A 12,571-nucleotide genomic window follows, 5' to 3' on the forward strand; every position below is an offset into this window, starting at 1 on the left:
TTCCACCTGATGGGGACTGGAGACTTGATGGAATCTTTTTGGGAAAGTTGTTCCTGTGGCTTGAAGCTCCTCTGCCCACATTTCTCAAGCTGGAAGCAGAAAAGAGGAAAAATCCCGAGGAAAAGATTAGGGAATAAATGTGAGGAAGCTCCATCACCAGCCCCAGGAGCTGAAGAAGGACCTGCAGGTCCCTGCAGAGCCACAGCAAGTTTGTCACAGCTCGGATCTTTCCAGTGGCACTTTCCTGGGTGTTTTCCAGATGCTCCTCGTGCTTTTTGAAGCAGAGATTTCATATTCAACCACTCACACCCACAGTTTGGGAGAAGGAGGCGTTTGACCCTCTGAACACTCTCTTGTTGCATGTCCCAGGTTCCTCAGAACCTTCCTCATCCCAACAGCCAGAAGCCTCTGCAAAAATAATAATAATAAAAAAAGAAATAAAATAAAAACAGCTCAGAAAAAAAAACCAAACAAACAAAAACAAACCCTCAGGGTAATTTCTAGAAATGCAACCCCAAATCGGAGCAGATTGGGCGATTTCTGGAAGCTGAAATGCAAGGAGTGTTTAAGGAACAGTCAGGGAGAAAGCAATCAAAAGGACAACATCAACAACAACAATAAAAGAGAAGTGGATGTGGGGAGGGGGTAAAAATGGTGTGCTGGAAATGGCTGGGAAAAAAAAACTCCAGGAGAGCAAGGAGATGATGTTGAGGGAGGAGGAGATGGGGGAAGCAAATCAGAGAAGAAACACAGCAAAGAGGCCGAGCTGGGGAAAGAGTGAGAGCCACAAAACAAGCAGAGGGGACACAAACCGATCATTAATTAGGGGATTAATTAGGGGAGGAGAAGGAAATAAAGTGCAACAAATTGCAGGGAGCTTTGGCAATGGGCAGCGAGGAATCTGCTCCTCCTGGGCATGAGAGAATCCCATTTGAGAACATTCCAAATAGGCTAAGCATAGGATATTTAATTATTTATTTATTTATTTATTTATTTATTTATTTATTTATTTATTTATTTATACACCTTCCTGCCCAGCAAAGGGGTTCCTAAGTTAGACCTGAAGGTCTGAGTGTGGTTGGTCGAGCACAGCTCCAAAACAAGTGGGATTTAATTCACTGATCCCAATGCCCACATTTAGGTGTCTCCTAAATGGAGTTATCCAAGGATCTGAGTGCCCACCACAGGGTAAGGAATGATGGAATCTTTTAGGTTGGAAAAACCCTCTGAGATCATGGAGTCCAACCATTCCCACAGCACTGCCAAGGCCACCACTGACCCCTGTCCCCAAGTGCCACATCCACAGGGATTTTAAATCCCTCCAGGGATGGGGACTCCACCCCTGCCCTGGGCAGCTGTGCCAGGGATGGACAACCCTTTCCATGAGGAAATTTTCCCCAGTATCCCTGATCCAGGAATGTTTGGTATTCCTGGAGCCACAGGGAAAGCTCAGACCATTCCTGTCCTCTCTGGGTTGGACATCAGTCTTGGAGTGAAATAAAAAAACTCATTTCCCTCAGTTTTTAGTTCACAATTCTCAGTTCAGCGACTCAAACACCATCAAAAAATCCTGTGGGCCTTGGAAAAGCCAGATAAAAAGCTGTCCTGGCAGGGAGAGCAGTGCAGGGATGAGAAGTGTCACTCAAAGTGTCGCTCATCAAACACCTTTGAAGGCACCACTGTTGTTCTGCCAGGAGAAAATGACCCTGTGAGAGCCTCTCCCATCTCAGAGGGTTCATCTGGGAGATAAATGATGGGAGAAAAGGGCTGGGCAGTGAGAGGAAAGGAGGGAAAACAGAGTTTGGAGCATGAACTGATTAGAGAAGAGGCCAAAAAAGGTGATGCCAGAGGTAGAAACCAGCTGAGCTTGGAAACACAGCCCAGGACAAGCTGCACCAACAGGGAAGTTGTGATTTGTGATGGGTGGGCAGCAAATAACTGCAGGTTTTTAGCAGGACTGGGCGCAGAGATGACCTGAAGAACCTACATTAATTTCCCAGGTAGGTGTGGGCACCCACATTGGTTGTTCCTAGGGATTTTAAAGCCCTTTTTTCCCTGGCTTTGAGCAGGGAGGGCACAGCACAACCTTCAGCTCTTGCAGTGCTGGAGGAAAATAAAGCAAACCTTTCCACCAGTCCCTTGGAAACCTGCTGGGAAAACATTTCTCCTGCAATTCCTCCACCGAGAGGGGAAGGAAGAAGCAGGAACCGGAGCAAAGAGTTAAGGAGCAGAGGCAGGATTTAGGATTTCAGATCCAACTGTTTGAGAATGAGCATCTCTTGTTTGTAACTTTGTTTTCTAGGGAGAGCTCTCCCATTTTTCGTCTTTTCTTATTCTTGTTCTTGGATTTAGTGAAATATCCAAGAAAACTTTTGCACCTCAAATATGAGTCTTCTGCCTTTCACTTTCCCCCTCAAAAAAAACCCCAAACCCTCCTCACCAATTAAAAATGACAATTCAGCTCCAACTCAACCAAAAGCATGTCATTGCTTCTCATTTTCTTAGTGAAAAAAATCAAGTTTTTCCATTGAAAGTTGAATCCTGTGGGTTTTTTTATCACTGTTATTCTGGGGAGGGGGTGCTTGGAACCTCCACTTTTGTCAATTTAAATAAGTATCTGATATAATACACAGATATAAATCTATATAAATGGATCTGATGTAATATACAGATTTAAATATATATATGATATAATACACAGGTATAAATCTGTACAAATGGATCTGATATAATATAGAGATATATCTGATAGAATACACAGACATAAATCTATATATCTGATATAATGTAGAGATATATTTGATAGAATACACAAGTATAAATCTATACAAATGGACCTAATAAAATATATAGATTTAAATATATGTCTGATATAATATACAGGTATAAATTTATACAAATGGATCTGATATAATATACATATTTAAATACATATTTGATATAATATACAGATATAAATCTATATAAATGGATCTGATGTAATATACATATATCTGATATAATATACAAAGATATATAATATATATATCTGATATACAGATAAATGCATAAATATATATCTGATATAATATACAGGTATAAAGATATATAAAAATATACATATTATATAAAATACAGAGATAAATATACATATTCTATATATATGTATGATATAAATCCATATAAATCTATATCAATATATATCTGACAGAGATAAATATACATATTCTATATATATGTATGATATAATATACAGATATAAATCCATATAAATATATATTCAATATAATATATAAGTATAAATATACATAAAATATGTACCTCATATAAAATACAGATATAAATACACATAAAAGATATATATTATATAATATGCAGATATAAAGCTATATAAATATATATCTGATATAATATACAGGTATAAAGATACATGAAACATATACCTGATATAAAATACAGAGATACATATACATAAAATAACTATCTTCTATAATATAGAGATATAAATAGATATAAAAATATATCTGGTATACAGATATATATAAATATATCTCTGATAAAACATACAGATATAACAAACATAACATATATCTATGTAATATATATAATATATATAGTTATATATATAACATATATCTGATATCATATACAGATATAAAGATATATAAATATAAATACATATATGATATAATATACAGATATAAATACATAATTGATATGATACACAGATATAAAGAGATATAAATAGATATATGATATAATATACAGGTATGAATATACAAATTTTTCTGATGTAATATACAGATATAGACATAAAACACATACCTATATATATAATATACAGATATAAAGATATTAAAATATATACCTGATATAATATACAGATATAAATCTATATAAATATACATATGATACTATATACAGGTCTAAATATATTTATATTATATACCATATGATATTATATACAGATTTAAATATATAAAAATATATGTATAATATAATATAATATATATACATATATAAATATATATATATGTGTGTATGTACTGGACAGATAAAAGTAGGTTTAATTGCTTTACATGTCCCCCCTGCCACCCAACCATGTCACCACAGCTCAGCCCACTGTTTTCCTACTAATTCCCAAGAAAACCCTGTCCCATGGATTGCCACAAGTAAAACTGGGCTCCAAAAATCCCCACCCCAGTGAAAGGAAAACCTGGATCAGCTCACAGATGTCTTGCTCTGTCAGTGTCTCACAATCCCAGCTCCCATCCTGGTTCCCTCCTGCTGCAGCTCCTCCAGCTCTTGGGAATGGATTCACCTTCTCCTCATCCATCTCCTAATCCTGCTGGCAGCACAGACCTGCCTGGGGAATGTCCCCAGATCACAAAAGGAGGTGGGGAGGCACCATCTCCTTTCCATTTGGAAGTGTGGGGGTCTCATAGAACTGTGGAACATCCTGAGCTCGAAGGGACCCACCAGGACCATCCAGTCCAGCTCCTGGCCCTGCCCAGACACCCCAACAATCCCACCCTGTGCCCCAGAGGATCATCCAAACCTTCCTGGAGCTCTGGCAACCTTGGGGCTGTGCCCACTACCCTGGGGAAGTGCCAACCACCCTCTGGAGGAAGAACCTTCTGAGATCCACCCTGAGCCTGCCCTGTCCCAGCTCCAGCCATTCCCTGAGGGCTGTCCCTGGGCACAGAGAGCACAGATCGGAGCTGCCCCTCGTGAGGATCTGCAGACCCCAGTGAGCTCTGACCTCAGGCCCCTCTTCTCCAGGCAGGACAATCCCAGTGGCCTCAGCTGCTCCTCCTGTGGCTCCTCCAGACCCTTCACCATCTTCGCAACTCGACTTTCCCCATCCAGGACATCGAGAGGAAGGGAATGAAGCGACAATCCTGGCTCACTGCTAAACTCAGCGCAGCCAAGGGGACTGGAAGGAGGCTGGGAATGCATTACCCATTCCCTCCAGCCTGCACCACAACCCACCCACCACCACACGCCCCTGACACCCCTCCATACCCCAACACAACCCCCACTCCCTCTCTCTGTCCCCTCGGAGCTCGGATCCCCCCTCAGAGAGCAGATCCCGCAGGGAAGGGGCTTCTCATTTTCATTCCAGCTCCGTTCAGCACCTCCAGAAGCAGAGCCACGTGCGGGCTCTGATAGAGCATCTCATCCAAAGCAATCAGAACTCAATAATATTCTCCCCAGTAACCAGCCAGGCAAAAAAGCTGAGGAGATGTTGACTTTATTTGCATCTTTATTGTCCCCGAGCAGCAGAGCGACGATGCCGCCGTGTTTTGACTAAATAGACACGGAGAGATGTTTTGTTGCTTCCTTGAGTGCAGGAGGATTAAGCCCAATTACACATTTGCTCTGTCTTTCCCCCTCTAGCCACCCCCATTCCCATGGATTCCACCTTTGTTGGAATTACAGAACCACCCGTGTTGAGTTATTTAAGGTGGGAATAATGGAGAGCGAGTGTTGTCTGCATGGAATTTGGGAGGGATGACACCCACCCAGGAGGATTATAAGGATTTGGTTTAGATGGGTGGAGTCAATGGGAGTCCACATCATCCCAAGGTTCCCAATTCCATGAACCACCTCCCTGTGGAATCACAGGTGGGGCTGCAGAGCCTGCAGCATCGCCAGGGAGGACGTGGCAAAACCAGTCAAAGATGAGTGACCAGCACCAAATCCTGCCCTTCCAGTCCAGAAGGAACAACAATCCTGGGCAGACCAAACCCCTCCCTCCAAAACCACCCTGAGATCCTTGTGGACCCCATCCAACTCAACATATTCTGGAATTCTGCGCTCCTGGGATTCTGTGAGCTTTACAAAGCACGTCCCAATCCTTCCTCCCCTCCTTTTGTGTCCTCAGGCAACCCAGAGTTCCTTTGCCAGGGAGAAAATGAGGGTGTCATTTTGGCTGTCAGGATTCTGGACCAGCATCGGCAAACGGCCAGAGGAGGAGGAGGAGGAGGAAGGGAGGGAGAAGGGGAAGAAAAGGAAAGCAAGCAAAGGTTTGCCCAGTAAAGTGGGCAACAGCTGCTGCTGTGAAATGCAGATGGAAAGGAGCCAGCACGAAGGATGGATTTTGCTCTCTGGCCTTCCCACCTGGAGGGAAGGAGGATCCATTGGTTGAGGGTCCTGGAAAAAGAAATGAAAGGCCAGGTGGTGAGGCTGAGTGAAGGCTGCTGGCACTGGGCAGGCAAAGGTGGCACCTGGTGTTCCTCAGCTTCCTAAGGAAAAAATCATCCTTTGCCACCCTCAAATCCCATTTTGGGGGTGTTGGGCAGTGAAGTTGGATCCACACACGGCCTAAAGCTGAGGGTGTGGTAGAGTGGGATGGATGGGCTTAGGACCTGGGGCTCAGGAATTCCTTTTCCAATCCATTTTCCAGTCAGTTGTCCCCCTGTGTGGTAATCTGTGTGTCCATCACCTTTCCCTAACCCTCCAGGTTGGGAATCTGTGCACAAGCAGGAGGTGATTCCAGCCTGTGCTGCTCAAGGACATCCACACAGAAAACACTCATGGATGGATGCCCTATCCCTGGAAGTGTCCAAGGCCAAGTTGGACTGGGCTTGGAGCAACCTGGGCTAGTGGAAGGTGTTCCTGCCTAAGTCAGGGGGTTGGAACAAGATGGTCTTTAAGGACCCTTCCAATCCAGACCATTCTGTGGTTCTGTGATGGTGCAAACTGGGGTGGTGGCTCCTCATCCCACCTTCGCAGGGCCTGAGGGCTCCTGCTCCTCCATCCCTCTGTTGATTCCTTCCCCAGAGGACTTTTCCCATGGCTCCCATGCATTTTCCATCTGCACCTGCAGCTCCTCAGTCTCATGGATGGAGATTAACCCGACCCACTGTGCAAACAGCATTTGCTCACCCACACACACCATGAATCTCTCTTGCTCCGAGCAAGACAGAGCCGAATCCCACTCCTCCCCAGCCTTCCAGGTGATTTATTTAAGCTCCTGTCACCCCACCACGAGAGGGGCTTTGCCAAGGCTTTCATGCACAGTAACAGCTGCTCCTTTTTTTCCACATCTCACCTGCTCGTGGAGCAGAACATCCCCAGTGCCACCACACGGGGTGGATGGGGACAACCAGGGGGTCAGGCCCAGCACAGGCACTGAGGGGCTGGAGCGTGGCAGGGAAGGGAACGGAGCTGGGAAGGGGCTGGAGCAGCAGGAGGGGCTGAGGGAGCTGGGGGGGCTCAGCCTGGAGAAAAGGAGGCTCAGGGGGGACCTTCTGGCTCTGCAACTCCCTGACAGGAGGGGGGAGCTGGGGGGGAGTCGGGCTCTGCTCCCAGGGAACAGGGACAGGAGGAGAGGGAACGGCCTCCAGCTGTGCCAGGGGAGCTTTAGTTTGGATATTGGGGAAAATTCCTTCATAGAAAGGGTTGTCCAGCCCTGGCCCAGCTGCCCAGGGCAGGGGTGGAGTCCCCATCCCTGGAGGGATTTAAAATCCCTGTGGATGTGGCACTTGGGGACAGGGGTCAGTGGTGGCCTTGGCAGTGCTGGATTGACAGTTGGACTCGATGATCTCAGAGGACTTTTCCAACCTAAACAATCCTATGGTTCCATTCCATCTCCTCCTTCCACAGTTTGCCCCCCAAGTTTCTCTCCATCCCTCTCTCTGTCTCTTCCAGAGCTTCCCAACCCACATATTCCCCAGGGACTTGTGTTTTTCCAGGGAGCTGATTTTTTTTAAGCTTAGTTTTTCAGTGAAGCTTCCTAAACCCATCTCCTGGTCCAGCTGCACCCCACTTGTCCATGAGAGGTTCACTTTGTCCTCGTCCCTCAGGGATCAGCTTGGCCTCTCCCCCTCCTTCTGCCCCTGTGGTACCCCAGGGAGGTAGGAAACAAAAGCAAATCCATGGATATTCCTCCTGATATTCATCCCAGGTTCTGTCCTATCTGCTTTGTATCCCACCATTTTTCAAACATCCTGCAAAACTCCAAGAAAATCCATTTTTCCCGGGTTTTTCTGCTGTGTCCACTCTTTGTTCCACCCTGCCACGAGAAGCCAAAGATATTTAAGGGTTCTTTGGTGGCTCTCCAGGGTCACTTCACTTTCCCTGGCTGGAAGTGCAACCAGAAGCTCCCACCAAGGAAGGAGCACAGAGGGAAGGACCAGCTTTAGTTCCCGTTGGAATCAGCTTCTTCATAATAAAAAAGAAATAAAAATGAAATTATGGGACTCTTTGAGTGTTCCAAGGGGTCTCCATTGATCAAGCAACAGGTTCCCACATAAAGGAGGAACCAAAAGATTTGAGGAACCTGGAAGGGTGCAGAGGAAACCCTTTGATAGAGCCCAGCTGGGATGGGTGCACAGAAATCCTCCCGTGGGAGAAGGGGAAACAACTCACCCTGGAGGATGGCAGGCTTTGAAGAACAGAAGGGTGATAGGAAATCCAAATTTTCTTTTGGCTGGGGGATGCAGGATTGATGGCTTCTGGATGTTTTTTCCCCTGGTTCAAATCCCTGAGGAATGATCACAGCCCTCTGTGGGTGGGACATCAGACCTGGGTGCTGTGTTTTCAGCTGCCACACCACCACCTCCTCCCAGGATTTGAGATCTGGGAAGGCCATCAAAGAGCCCATTTTTGTCATCTTCCACCAGAAAAGGAAGATCAGTTCCTTCTTTTCCCAGATTTCCACTGCTCAAAGGCTGCAACAGGCCCCAAACCACCTCTGTTGCTTCCAAGTGCCACGGAAGCTGAGTGGAAAATGGGAGATTCATTACAATGATGCATAATTTAAATCACTAAAATTACCTCAAATTAAAAAAATAATTAAAATTAATAAACTTTAAAAGAATAATCAAATTACCCATTAAAACAATATAAAATAAAATGGACTAACTTTAATCCTGCTCTGCCAGGATGATTTTGCTGCTCCCCTCGGGTGATGCTCAGCCCATCCAGGCTGTCCCAGTCAAGACTTCACCCTGAATTTGAAACCATGACAGTCACAGCAGCCCCTCTCTGGTGTGGATTCCTTCTCTCCCAGTTTACCAACCCCTTTTTCTCCCAGTAGGACCTTCCCCCTCATCCAACAGTGACTTTTCAAATCTCAGTCCTCTTTGACCCCTGGAAAAACCCCAAACTGCCCCTCAGGAGTGTGAGCAAAGCCCAGGCACAAAGTTCCCCTTCTCTGGAGGATGGGGGAGAGTTTTCTGCTTGGAAATCTTAATCCTACTGATATTTAGTTTTCAGAAGCTCTGGGATTTCCCTGCTCTTGGAGAGAATTCCCATGTTTCCACTGGCATGGGGAGACCTGGGAACCCCTCTGCTCATCTGGCTGCTCCTCTGGGAGCTCCAGTGTCTCCTCCAGCCCTGTTTTCCTCAGGGAGCAATTCCAGCAGCAAAGCCAAAGCCAGGATTGGCTCAGGAGTGCTTCTCTACCTCCAAGAGGAAGATTTCCAGGGGTTTCTCAGCTCCAGGCCCTTGCTTTGGGAGATGCCTTTGGAGTCACAGCTGGAGAGTTCGGATCCTCTCCCGCTTGAGGCATTTCTTGCCATCAAGAACCAGCCTGGGCAGATCCCAACCACCTCCAAACCAGTCACTTAAGTGGTGGGAGAGCTCCTGCAGGACTCAGCAGGGACATCTGCCCCCCTGCCACGGGGTTGACAGCCCTACAGGTGACATATTTGGGGCTGCTGGTTTCTCACAGTCACTGGTGGACCTGACCGAGAGCCAGGACAGGCCACCATCTGGTGCATCAAAACCTCTGCTGAGCTGTCTGGGCTCCTGGGAGAACCCTCAGCATGCTTCAAGTCATGGGTTGGTGGGGTAAAGGGAAGGAAAGTCACCAGAGATAAACCTGTTTGTCCCCAGTTAAAATAAATGAGGTGCTGGAGACAACAAAATCAACATCCCACCCGTGCTGGGTGAGGGAACCCCTGTCCTTGCTTTAAGACTCATCTCCTGGTCTCCAGGGAGACAAGGCAACAGGAGAACTCACGTGGCTTCAAGCCCACCAGCTTGTGGAGCAACCGCTGTGTCCACCAGATGCATCTGTATTTCACAGATCATAAAATAATTGGATTTCCTGAGCTGGAAAGGTCACCAAGTCCAGCTCCTGGCCCTGCATGGGACACCCCAAGAATCCCACCATTCAATCCCATCTCAGCAGGAATTGGATTGAGGTGCATTAAAAAAAAAATCAGGTTCCTTTTCTTCCTCACCAAAGCTGAGGGGTTTCAGAAAAGATTTTCTGCTGATTTGCCTCCAAAATCCACGGGGCACCCTGGAAAGGGGGGCCTGGAATGCTGAGCTCTGCCTGAATTTCAGTCTCCAGCACCTTCTGCAGGTGCCTGACCCTGCTCAGGTCTGAAAAACTGGCTGAGTTACCGTGGAAAGGATCAGAAAATGCATCCCCTTTAAAACAGGAGCTTGAATCACCTCTCGGTGACGTCAGGGCCGGTGATTTTGGGGGCAGAAAAAGCTCGGTGATTAAGTGATTGAGCCCAAGAAAAACCATTCTTTTGGGCCTATTTGAAAGCTACACTTTTCAATTTTCCCCTGGCAGATCATTTGAACAAAATGAGCCCATTTTGTTTACCTGGGAACTTCTTCCCATTTAAAATAAATACTTTTGTGGTCTTTGTAAGTCGAAAGCGAAACGAGGGGAATATTGTTTCAAACAGAGACATCAAAGGTGGGGGGGTGGTTTGAGAGGGGGGGAAAAAAAAGGTAAATTGAAGCTTTTCTCTTTCAAAATTGTCTGGTTTGGTTATTTCAAGCCAAACAAGGAACTGAGATTGATGTAAAACCCCAGCATGTTGCAGGTGACCTGAAAGTGTGACTGCCTCTGTCAAGAGTTCTGAGGGAAAAAGATGTTTTCCTGGCTCTGGCAACGATTGATTCATGAGTAGAATTGGGATTTTAAAGCTCTGGCCACACAGTTTCATCCACCCCCTGAAATCCAACCCAGCGAAATCCTTTTGGAACAGGAAAAGGTGGAGGAGGAAAAAAAAAAAAAAAAGAGGGGACAGAAAAATCTGCAGGGGGAATAAATAAAAGGGGAGATGTGGAAGGTTCTGGTCTCCACTTCACTTGGAAATGGGAAAGAAAGCAGGGTAAGACCAGGACAAGGAGATCCCGAGCACCAGAGGCCTTTCCAAACGTGAAAGGCAGCAGGGGGAATTCATGGAGACAAATGCAAAGGCAGTAATTAATTGATAAATGGCATTGGAGAGTTTTCTAAAGGAGGAGGCTCCAACGTGACTTATCTTCCCACAGGCAGGGGACAATTGCTCCCTCCTTTCTCCTTGCAGATAAGGACAGGGAAAGGGGGAACCTGGAGAGGGATCTGGAAGTTGCGGACAAAAGGGAAGGGAAAATCCTCCCCCTCCAGCACAGGGGCTGTTGGAGACTGAGCTGCACAAGATGAGGAGGAGCAAACCACACCTATCCCCAAGAAATAATTCCTCTGGCAAGGTGGGAGCAAAAAGAGGAGAAAAATGGGATTAAAGTGAATCCCAACCTTGTAGGGAAGAGGGAACCAGGGATTTATCTTCCCACAGGCAGGTGACAATTGCTCCCTCCTTTCTCCTTGCAGATAAGGACAGGGAAGGGAAAATCTTTCAATTTTGCAGCTGAAGAGGAATCTGGAAGTTGGAGATGAAAGAGAAAGGAAAATCCTCCACCTGCAGCACAGGGGCTGTTGGAGACTGAGCTGAGTTCCACTGGTAAAGTGAGGAGAAAAAGGGATTAAAGTGAATCCCAGTGGGATTAAACCTTGTAGGGAAGAGGGATCCAGGAACAGGGAATGCAAGAGTGACACCAGGGCATCGAACTGGAAGCGAGAAGGGTTAGATGGGATATTGGGAAGGGATTCCTGGCTGGGAGGGTGGGGAGGCCCTGGCACAGGCTGGGCAGAGAAGCTGTGGCTGCCCCTGGACCCCTGGAAGTTTTGGATGGGGCTTGGAGCAACCTGGTCTGGTGGAAGTTGTCCCTGCCCATGGCAGGAGGTGGAACTGGATGAGCTTTAAGGTCATTTCCAACCCAAACCATTCCATGATTCTCTGACTGATTCCACCCAAGGCCTGGGTGAGCCCTCTCAGGAGACACCAGCTCCTCAGTAGACAAAATCTGTCCTAATCAGTCCTTTCAGGTGAGGCTGAATCCCATCTTAGCCCTAGGACTGTGTTAGCAGTTTAAATTTAAAGGATTTATAGAGGTATTAAACCACTTTGTCCCACAGGTTTTAATGACGGTGAAACGAGAATATTCATATAAAATGAATATTTTCTTTGGTACAAATGACCAGACAAAAATCCTTAATGAGAACTATTTCCTGCCCAACACAAACACTAAAACAATATAAACACAAAATAAAACACTGATAATCTACCAGTAGAATCTAACACAGCATAAAGCAACACAGTGCACTGTGACCAAGCAATTATTGAAGCAGTGATAGCAGAGCAGGCAAAGAGAAATGATTGGGAAGCAGAGATTGCTGGGACTCCCCCAGCCCAACCCTGGTGGGGACATCTCTGCCCTCCCCCTCCAGGAGTCACCTTGGGGGTGTCCCCAGCCCAGGGAGGAATCTCCAGAGGGTTGTGCCAGAAGATCC

This window comes from Myiozetetes cayanensis, unplaced genomic scaffold (assembly GCF_022539395.1).
Source record: "Myiozetetes cayanensis isolate MyiCay16 unplaced genomic scaffold, myiCay2020 scf26, whole genome shotgun sequence".
NCBI classification, from domain to species: domain Eukaryota; kingdom Metazoa; phylum Chordata; class Aves; order Passeriformes; family Tyrannidae; genus Myiozetetes; species Myiozetetes cayanensis.